General features: G+C 36.9%; 1 pseudogene; it reads right to left on the bottom strand.

Moving 5' to 3' along the window:
• The window catches only part of LOC119585390, an 11,346-nt pseudogene extending 11,249 nt beyond the window's left edge, over nt 1-97 (bottom strand).
• Nucleotides 98-759: the final 662 nt, after the last annotated feature.

Consider the following 759-nt stretch of genomic DNA (forward strand, 5'->3'; position numbering starts at 1 on the left):
ATTGCCTTTAGCTTCAGGGTACGTATCATCTTTTCACCTTGACTATACTTATTTCTTGCCTTCTCCTTCATCGCGTCATCATCACCACATTCCCCACTTATCTCTGCTACATGTTCCTTCCGTGGTCGAGCGCGAAATCCTCAAGAGGCTAATAAGAGGAAATTTTGAGAAAAAAACCCTTTGCTTTCATGTCGACAAAATCCTTCAAAATCACAACAAACAGTGTAGCCAGAACTCCTCACTGGCGGAGGTTATTATATGGGCTAACAAATATTATATATTTATGTGTTGACAAATAGAAAATATTCTCATTCCTGCAAAATATTTAAATACAACGGAGGGATGTGCGTTTCATTATCAAAGTCGTATTTCATCATGTTCAGTAAGGATTTGCAAAGAATTTTCCCTCATTTTGGCAACAACTCTTTGTTTACCTGCAGCCATGTACTGTTCGTTTAAAATGACTTTGGCTTCGGTTAGCTTTGTATAATAGGGCAAGCATCCTATACTCTACTGAATGATTTTGTTATTCAGGTGACATAATATCTATCACTTCCCTTCCATGATTAAAGAAATATGAGTGGCATACACCAGAAGACAAGGAACGATATGGTTAATATTTTTTCGTGACTAGAACTATTGAGTTTCATGTATCCAAATTTCTCACTCTGTCTTCGGATGAGCTTATAATATGCGTCTGTGTACTGTTCATCAGTATAGTTCTTAAATCACAGAACACTGATTCGTTTGCATAGTGAA

This window comes from Penaeus monodon, chromosome 19 (genome assembly GCF_015228065.2).
Source record: "Penaeus monodon isolate SGIC_2016 chromosome 19, NSTDA_Pmon_1, whole genome shotgun sequence".
Classification (NCBI taxonomy): Eukaryota; Metazoa; Arthropoda; class Malacostraca; order Decapoda; family Penaeidae; genus Penaeus; species Penaeus monodon.